The sequence below is a fragment of the Coregonus lavaretus genome, assembly GCF_964263955.1.
Source record: "Coregonus lavaretus genome assembly, chromosome: 14".
NCBI lineage: Eukaryota > Metazoa > Chordata > Actinopteri > Salmoniformes > Salmonidae > Coregonus > Coregonus lavaretus.
Window position 1 is genome coordinate 29,362,327 of NC_140001.1, and position 10,037 is coordinate 29,372,363.

The window sequence follows — 10,037 nt, forward strand, 5'->3', positions numbered from 1 at the left end:
GTTTGAAGGAGGTTGCTAACTAGCGCTAGCACAATTGCTAACTAGCGTTAGCACAATGACTGCATGCTAGCAGATACCAGACTTCAAGTCATTGCACTAACGCTAGTTAGCATTGGCTTGCAAAACTACACTACTGTTCAAATGTTTGGGGTCACTTAGAAATGTCCTTGTTTTCGAAAGAAAAGCAATTTTTTTGTCCATTAAAATAACATCAAATTGATCAGAAATACAGTGTAGACATTGTTAATGTTGTAAATGGCTATTGTAGCTGGAAATGGCTGATTTTTTTATGGAATATCTACATAGGCGTACAGAGGCCCATTATCAGCAACCATCAGTCCTGTGTTCCAATGGCACGTTGTGTTTACTAATCCAAGTTTATCATTTTAAAAGGCTAAAACCCTTTTGCAATTATGTTAGCACAGCTGAAAACTGTTGTGCTGATTAAAGAAGCAATAAAACTGGCCTTCCTGAGACTAGTTGAGTATCTGGAGCATCAGCAATTGTGGGTTCGATTACAGGCTCAAAATGGCCAGAAACAAAGAACTTTCTTCTGAAACTCGTCAGTCTATTCTTGTTCTGAGAAATGAAGGCTATTCCATGTGAGAAATTGCCAAGAAACTGAAGATCTCGTACAACGCTGTGTACTACTCCCTTCACAGAACAGCGCAAACTGGCTCTAACCAGAATAGAAAGAGGAGTGGGAGGCCCCGGTGCACAACTGAGCAAGAGGACAAATACATTAGTGTCTAGTTTGAGAAACAGACACCTCACAGGTCCTCAACTGGCAGCTTCATTAAATAGTACCCGCAAAACACCAGTCTCAACGTCAACAGTGAAGAGGCGACTCTGCAAAGAAAAAGCCATATCTCAGACTGCCCATCTTTTATTTTTATTGGCCAGTCTGAGATATGGCTTTTTCTTTGCAACTCTGCCTAGAAGGTCAGCATCCTGGAGTCGCCTCTTCACTGTTGACGTTTAGACTGGTGTTTTGCAGGTTGCGGGTTGCTGATAATGGGCCTCTGTACGCCTATGTAGATATTCCATTAAAAATCAGCCGTTTCCAGCTACAATAGCCATTTACAACATTAACAATGTCTACACTGTATTTCTGATCAATTTGATGTTATTTTAATGGACAAAAAATTGCTTTTCTTTCAAAAACAAGGACATTTCTAAGTGACCCCAAACTTTTGAACGGTAGTGTACCTCTAACATCCTCATTGCCAAAATCCCGAAGTATCCCTTAACGGACACCAGTAGTACATTAAAATGTTTAGTCATTTAGCAGACGCTCTTATCCAGAGCGACTTACAGTTGCATTCATCTTAAGATAGCTAGGTGAGACAACCACATATCACAGTCGTAATAACAACATTTTTCCTCAATAAAGAAGTTATCAGCAAAGTCGGTGCTAGTAGGAAGAGACAAGTGCACATTATTTTATTTTTTTAAATAATAAAAAAAATTGGGGGGTGGGGGGGAATAAGACTGAGATGTCTTATTTAAGATACTCTTTGAAGAGGTAGGGTTTCAGATGTTTTTGGAAGATGGGCAAGGACTCTGGGGTGCCTGGACAGAGAAGAGAAGAGCTTTGACTGGGCTGAGCAGGAGCTGACCTCCTGTAGTGATGGGACTGCCAAGTAGGAGGATATTTTAAGTACAGTATATATCTCTGCAAAAGCATAATTTGCTGTATGCCTTTTAATGAAATATATCTCTGCAAAAGCATAATTTGCTGTATGCCTTTTAATGAATTTACTGTATAGCCTCCATTATCAGGGATCTACAGGGCAGGGCTTTCATTAACCTATCAAAATTAGCAGAATCAACTCCCCCAGGGGTTTGGCTTGTGGCAGTCTGTAATTACATGCAAAGCCCATTCCTGTGAATCACACCACTGGCAGGTGTTCCTCTGAGACCCTCCACACTGCCTGTACTCTATTTGACCTGCAACAGGGAGAGAGAGTTAAGCACGACACGTGGAGGGTTTATCTGATCACACAGTATAGCCTATAGATATCATGTTTATTAATATGCATATACTACAACGTTTTTGTAAATACCCACTGTATTTCCCGGAAAGAAATAGCATTTACATTTGCAAGGGCTACGAACCAGTGTTTAACCGACTCAAGGCGACAATGACTGATTATCAGTGGGTTAACAAAATATTGGCTTAGCTGATAGGCATACACTAGATCCATTCAATACAAGGAATAAGATATATGAGTACGGGTGTCCTAGCTAGCTAGCTACTTTCCTCGCTGTAACGTTAACAGAACTGCGGGAAAACAGTGATCGGCAGACAGGGCGAAGGACACTGTATACTGATGTCCTAGCTAGCTACTTCCACTTGCCGTAAAGTTAACAGCTAGCTACTTACCTCACCTTAACGTTACCAGAACTGCAGGAAAACAGTATTCGGCAGGTGGGGACGAAGGACATTGTGTACCGTTCATTGTGTATTAGTTTCGACCTGAAGTGAGTTGTCAGACGTTTGGACGCTATCCTGTCTGTGGTAAACAGAAGAAAAAAAAATTCGCTTCATGTGTAAGGCCCGGAAATGACAGTCCTGGCGTTTGAGAGGGGCCTGAGATGAAGGCAAAGACAGTACAATATGAAGCCAGGCTAAAAACGCTTCTCCATTAGAAATCCCCGATCACACTTGTAGGCGATGTCATGAGGAGACCTTGGTTAGCTAAACTCATGCGTAAAAACACGTCATCATGTCTAACAGTCGTCTCCTTTTATATAAAGTTGTTTTTGACGAAAACGTGTCAGTTTGTCACTTCAACAAGGTTGGAGTAATAACATGTTCAACTACTTAAGATATTGGTTCAAATCGAAGTTGTGCCTTTAGATTTCTAGAAAATGAACAACTAAGGAACAATCTTTCACTTCTCTCACTGACTTCTCAAACCCCAAACCCTGGCCTAGTCTGTTTGGTCTGTTTCGCTATCTTTCCCGGAAGTCTTAAAATGTTGCGCCTCTGGGTTTAGAAACTCTGTGATGAAGGCCCTAAGAGATTATGTCTAAAGTCGTCCCACTAGTAGGTGGCAGTATAGAGACGGGCCTGGGAGATGATGGGCCTGAGAGATGTCTGCAGTTGGACCCCTCAAGTTGCTCCCGCCAGTGTGTCGTTTTGTCAATTACCTACCCCCCTTAAACTGGTAGAGGACTTTTCTCAGCACTGACTCTCATGGTAAAATGAAATGGGAATATCTATAGGCCTATTTGCAATTTAGTGTGTGTTACATGATCACCAAGTTAGTCAGTGCTGACTGTCAACATAGGCTGCAGGCTAGGTTATGATACAATAATATACAGGTCGACCTATTTCATCAATGCATAATGATTTACTCACCAAATTCCAATGTCATAACCTGACAGTTATTACATTGCATAGTATTCAACTTTGGTTACATTTTAATCAGGCAGAACACCATTTGTAAAGCAGGAGCCTACATCCAATTAACGAGGGATACGAACTGGTAGATCTGAGCCAATCAACAGCAACAAACAATTTTCTTATGCCCAATCATATTCCAGTATATATACCAGCCTGCTTTCCCAGGAAGTTGATGTGTATTTCAGCTAAGCAGCTTTTTCGCTACTTAATTTATCTTTAGTCTACAAACGATAGTGGGTACTTAGAGACTGATACTTTTTATTTATCATTACACATAGCTTGTAGTATGATTTTTAGTCAAGAATGGTGCAATGTGGTGAGTACGCAGACGAAGATGCTTGCCGGCAGTTAGCTAGCTAGCAATCCTATGTCCTGTGTATTGGGTGAGTATATTTAGCCATATAGCTAGGCTTACTAGTTGGTTGAATTCATTATTTAGCTACTCAATTGAACACATTTTAACTATCTAGCTATGTTTAACGTTAGTTAAAGAATGCCTCCTAAGTTTTTCGTTTGACATGCACACAACTGACAGCTATCAAAAATGAAACAATCATACATTTTGTGTGAACTGCTCCTGATTCTGCATCCTACACAGCTGTTCCTCGGCTAGCCCAACTGGAATAGATGGGGAACGTGCCACTTGACAATGGAGGATACTATCATCAGTGATGATGGCTGCATAAACGGTGTGGTGGCGTTACAGCAGTGGCCGTCTCCTTGCTGGATGGGGACCGCTGCTCTGCCTGCTCCTGTGGTGTCTGGAAGCGCTGATGAGGCCCTTGGTGGGGGTGGAGGACCGGTGCTGTGCCACTCTAAAGGGGATTGCCAAGTTGCACTGCCAGCTATGGGGCAAAATTCAGCTCCCCACTGTCCAGTCCACCAGCCTCACTGTCCCCTCCACAGCCCTCGATCTCCTACCCCTTAGGGCCAAGCCCAGTATAGGTAAGTGTGAAGTTATCATGAATATATTATACACTGCTCAAAAAAATTAAGGGAACACTTAAACTGCTCAAAAAAATTAAGGGAACACTTAAACAACACGATGTAAGTCCAAGTCAATCACACTTCTGTGAAATCAAACTGTCCACTTAGGAAGCAACACTGATTGACAATACATTTCACATGCTGTTGTGCAAATAGAATAGACAACAGGTGGAAATTATAGGCAATTAGCAAGACACCCCCAATAAAGGACTGGTTTTGCAGGTGGTGACCACAGACCACTTCTCAGTTCCTATGCTTCCTGGCTGATGTTTTGGTCACTTTTGAATGCTGGCGGTGCTTTCACTCTAGTGGTAGCATGAGACGGAGTCTACAACCCACACAAGTGACTCAGGTAGTGCAGCTCATCCAGGATGGCACATCAATGCGAGCTGTGGCAAGAAGGTTTGCTGTGTCTGTCAGCGTAGTGTCCAGAGCATGGAGGCGCTACCAGGAGACAGGCCAGTACATCAGGAGACGTGGAGGAGGCCGTAGGAGGGCAACAACCCAGCAGCAGGACTGCTACCTCCGCCTTTGTGCAAGGAGGAGCAGGAGGAGCACTGCCAGAGCCCTGCAAAATGACCTCCAGCAGGCCACAAATGTGCATGTGTCTGCTCAAACGGTCAGAAACAGACTCCATGAGGGTGGTATGAGGGCCCGACGTCCACAGGTGGGGGTTGTGCTTACAGCCCAACACCGTGCAGGACGTTTGGCATTTGCTAGAGAACACCAAGATTGGCAAATTCGCCACTGGCGCCCTGTGCTCTTCACAGATGAAAGCAGGTTCACACTGAGCACGTGACAGACGTGACAGAGTCTGGAGACGCCGTGGAGAACGTTCTGCTGCCTGCAACATCCTACAGCATGACCGGTTTGGCGGTGGGTCAGTGATGGTGTGGGGTGGCATTTCTTTGGGGGGCCGCACAGCCCTCTATGTGCTCGCCAGAGGTAGCCTGACTGCCATTAGGTACCGAGATGAGATCCTCAGACCCCTTGTGAGACCATATGCTGGTGCGGTTGGACCTGGGTTCCTCCTAATGCAAGACAATGCTAGACCTCATGTGGCTGGAGTGTCAGCAGTTCCTGCAAGAGGAAGGCATTGATGCTATGGACTGGCCCGCCCGTTCCCCAGACCTGAATCCAATTGAGCACATCTGGGACATCATGTCTCGCTCCATCCACCAACGCCACGTTGCACCACAGACTGTCCAGGAGTTGGCGGATGCTTTAGTCCAGGTCTGGGAGGAGATCCCTCAGGAGACCATCCGCCACCTCATCAGGAGCATGCCCAGGCGTTGTAGGGAGGTCATACAGGCACGTGGAGGCCACACACACTACTGAGCCTCATTTTGACTTGTTTTAAGGACATTACATCAAAGTTGGATCAGCCTGTAGTGTGGTTTTCCACTTTAATTTTTCGGGTGACTCCAAATCCAGACCTCCATGGGTTGATACATTTGATTTCCAGTGATAATTTTTGTGTGATTTTGTTGTCAGCACATTCAACTATGTAAAGAAAAAAGTATTTAATAAGATTATTTCATTCATTCAGATGTAGGATGTGTTATTTTAGTGTTCCCTTAATTTTTTTGAGCAGTGTACTTCTGGTTGTAAGAATAAAAATCGATGGTCGGTGGTAGGACACTGTTCAAAAGGTAAACACAGCTGTCAGCTAATGGGGATAATTCATTTCCGGAGTGTATTGTGGATGGGGGTAGTGATGGGACTAATGATACCGGAGCTCCGATGCGATTTTCAAAGCACTAAATCAAATGAAATTGTATTTGTCACATGCTTCGTAAACAACAGGTGTAGACTAGCAGTGAAATGCTTACTTACGGGCCCTTCCCAACAATGCAGAGAAAAGAGAACACAATGAGTAACGATAACTTGGCTAAATATACACGGGGTACCAGTACTGAGTTGATATGGGGTACGAGGTAATTGAGGAACATATACAGTGAGCTCCAAAAGTATTGGGACAGTTCATGTTTTGGATTTGTTTTGGATTTGAAATGAAACAATGACTGAGGTCAGACTGTCAGCTTTAATTTGAGGGTATTTTCATCCCTATCGAGTGAACCGTTTAGAAATTACAGCACTTTTTGTCCCATTTTAAGGTACCAAAAGTATTGGGATAAATTCACTTGTATGTGTATTAAAGTAGTCAAAAGTTTAGTGTTTGGTCCCATATTTCTAGCATGCAATGATTACATCAAGCTTGTGACTCTACAAACTTGTTGGAGGCATTTGCTTTTTGTTTTGGTTGTTTCAGATTATTTTGTGTCCAATCGAAATGAATTGTAAATAAGAATAGAATGTTTCTAAACACTTCTACATTGGATTGAGACATAGCCCATGCAAAGAAACAGATATTGCTATCTTAAACCGACAGGTTTTGATGGGGATTTTTTTATTTTCTTTATTATACCTCAAATGGAGCATGGCGGGGCCTCAAGCGGATACATTATTTTAATTAATACGGCAAAGGAAGCTATTCTGAAATCGTAGCACACTAGTATCTAATCTTGATAGCGCCTATTTAGATTGTTTTTCTTTCTCAAACGGTGTTTGTAAATTAAACAGCTTTAGTAGTTATTGGTAATTATCAAATTATGGATCCAAAGTTTTGTTTATGTAAAAGTGAGTTGAAAAAGTTTAATTCAAACCCAAAGCAAATTTGAGAAGCAGTTACCACTTCATAAATGACCTACAAAGCTTTGTTTGATCCCTCATTCAGTGTATCCCGCTGTGGCTTCCAAAACATCGACCTCTGCTGGACACTATTTACAGACTTAGTCTAGATATTCTTCTCCATTTCTCACTTGACAGGTGGCTCCGACTGTAGAGCAGCGGTGAGTGAGTCTTGTGGAGGCACATGATCAAATCCCAATATTCTAACATTTTAAATGATGAGTTTCGATAAGCATAGGCTGTTCGTTTCAAAGCATAAACGGATAGTTTCAAAGTAACATTACCACGTGATCAATGACGTCTGAAGCTTCGTTTGATCACATGCTTTTTCTAACTGTGTGTTGCAAAATGCGAGATCCCACTGATTCGCCATGGTGCCGGTGCTTTCTTCAATGCAAAGTTGCGTTCAAACACCGACCTCTACTGGACACCTTATTTCCAAATTTAGTTAGATTTATTTTTTTATAGCACCTGAATGGGTAGCTCAGCGGGTAGGGACAGGGATTTGGGTTCAGACACCAGCATAGGCACAAGATCGAATCCTGGCTATGGTTGAACTTTTTTTTTTTCTGTGAAACCACACTGTTTTCCCCTTGTTGTTCAAATAACTTTTTATTTTGTGTAGCCTATGATAATCTTTTGTCTTCAGCATCCTAAATAATACCACGGATGCACCGTTTTTGAAAGAATTGTGAACCTGGAGGGTGAAAACCCCTCATTCAAACTAAATTTAGTTGACCAACTCTCTCACCACGAAGTTTGGATGGATGAAATGGGAATATAAATAATAATAATAATAAATAATATGCCATTTAGCAGACGCTTTTATCCAAAGCGACTTACAGTCATGCGTGCATACATTTTTGTGTAAACATCAAACATGCTGTTCTGTATTCTAGACCAGCAGCTGTCACTAATGTGCACTGTGTTAAAAGCTCAGAGTAATTAACAGTTTTTTCGGCACAATTTGGTGAAAGCCCCAAATGGTTCAGAAAGCCTCGGTTTCCATTACTAGGTGGGAGGATCATAGCCTGGCTACCCATCCACATGGCTCCGGCGAAACGCCACGCCCTCTAACCTTTCTTCTCCATGATGAGTCTGGATTTGATCTCCCCGACTAAATTAAGTATGCGTTGTCAGGCAAGCAGGATCACCCCCTTAATACTCTTGAGATCATGATTCATATTTGAAAGTACAAATATTAAATCACCTTTTTTTAATGGGTTAAAGTGATACTTCAGGGTTTTGGCAATGAAGCCCTTTATCTACTTCCCCAGAGCCAGATTCATTTGTGGATACTATTTTTATGTCTGCATGCAGTTTGAAGGAAGTTGCTAACTAGTGTTAGCGCAATTCCTAACTAGCTTTAACACAATCACGAAGCTAACTTCCTTCATACTGCATGCAGACATACAAATGGTATCCATGAATTCATCAGTCTCTGGGGAAGTAGATAAAGGGCCAAAATTCATTGCCAAAATCCCAAAGTATCCCTTTAATACATTTATTTGACAGCACAGCCTGGTTATGTAATGTGTTTGGTGTGTGCGGATTGCAGAGTCCCAGCTGGAGGCCAAGGCAGCACTGCAACAGGCTGTGGAGATGAAGAAGAGGGAAAAGGCCCACAAGCTGCTGGTGCATACGCTCAACATGAACCCAGACTTTGTGGAAGCTCTGACGGAGCTGGGGACCATTCTGGAAGAGGAGAAGGATGTTGTCCAAGCAGACCACCTATATACCAAGGCCCTGGCCATCTCACCATGCAACGAGAGGGCCCTGGTGAGCCATGACCGCACACTCCCCCTGGTGGAGGAGATCGACCAACGCCACTTTGGGGTTATCGACAGTAAAGTATGCAGGATGATATCCATCCCCAAGGGAAACTCTGTCCTTAGACGTGTCATGGAGGAAACCTACTACTACCACATCTACCACACAGTGGCTATAGAGGGTAACACACTCACTCTGTCTGAGATCCGCCACATCATTGAGACTCGCTACGCCGTACCCGGCAAGAGCCTCCAGGAGCAGAACGAGGCCATTGGTGTGGACGCAGTCATGAAGTACATCAACACCACGCTGCTGTCCCGCGCTGGGGCCATCACTGTCAATGACATTCTGGAGATCCACCGGCGCGTGCTGGGCTATGCAGATCCTGTAGAGGGTGGGCGGCTGCGTACCAGCCAGGTGTTTGTAGGCCACCACATCCCACCCCACCCCCAGGACCTGGAGCGCCACATGCTGGTGCAGTGGCTCAACTCAGAGGAGGCCCTGCAGCTGCACCCTGCGGAGTACGCAGCGCTCACCCATTATAAGCTGGTGTACGTGCACCTCTTTGTGGACGGGAACGGGCGCACGTCACGGCCGCTAATGAACCTGGTGCTTATGCAGGCACGCTACCCACCGATCACCGTCCGCAAAGTTCAGAGTACTACACTGCTCTGGACACAGCCAACGATGGTGACGTCCTCTCCTTCATCGCCAAATGCACAGAGATCACTCTCTGGATACCCTGCTGATCGCCACCACTGAGCACACTGTGGGGCTGCCTGGCTCCAGCCACCACCAGGCCTGCCACGATTGCAAACAAACCATCCTTGTCCACAACAGTGAGAGGGGACGGCGAGGGAGGGTGCATGACTGTGTTTGGCTTTGTATTTCTCTTTATTTAGATTTGCTAATTTGGGGTTAATCCTGCTCTAAGTGTAAAGATATGTCAATTGATTTATGGATAAACTAATAGCAGCCCTGTGTCAATGATAGCATGACCTTGCACATTTTACAGGGAGAATGCATCTTTTACAGAAATGAATATTCCCATATCATGGTTTGTTTCCTCATACCAGGTAGTTTGAGGTGCAGGTGTTTGAACTAATGATGAAATTGGGGAGTAAAGGGGGTTAAAAAAAAAATATATATTTTTTTAAAGTATGTGTTGTGAATAGAA

At 43.8% G+C, this 10,037-nt stretch overlaps 1 pseudogene across 1 annotated transcript; it reads left to right on the top strand.

The window, feature by feature from the left end:
* The first annotated feature begins 4,098 nt into the window (after nucleotides 1–4,098).
* On the top strand, nucleotides 4,099–9,945 carry LOC311141103 (protein adenylyltransferase FICD-like; annotated as a pseudogene). Its single transcript has 3 exons — nucleotides 4,099–4,357; nucleotides 8,649–9,722; nucleotides 9,937–9,945. The product of its transcript is annotated as a protein adenylyltransferase FICD-like (transcript).
* The last annotated feature ends 92 nt before the right edge of the window (nucleotides 9,946–10,037 follow it).